The following is a 231-nucleotide window of genomic DNA, read 5'->3' as shown; positions in this document are numbered from 1 at the left end:
CCCGTGGTAACGGTGGAGTCCCGTACGGTGACGCTGGCCTTGACCGGTTGCCGGACGTTGGTGCTGGCCTTACGCTACGCTTGGGCCGAGTGGCCCTGCGACTACGAGTCCTGTGCCCTCTACAACACCCGGGGTCTTCCTGCACCCCCTTTCCTCTTGGATACCCTGCCCGTGGGGGAAATCCCAGGGCGCTCCGAAACGAGGGAGCTGCTTCTCATTCCCAGCTCCCAG

The sequence above is a fragment of the Cariama cristata genome, unplaced genomic scaffold, assembly GCF_000690535.1.
Source record: "Cariama cristata isolate BGI_N322 unplaced genomic scaffold, ASM69053v1 scaffold17958, whole genome shotgun sequence".
Classification (NCBI taxonomy): domain Eukaryota; kingdom Metazoa; phylum Chordata; class Aves; order Cariamiformes; family Cariamidae; genus Cariama; species Cariama cristata.
Note: the sequence above shows the minus strand (reverse complement) of the source record.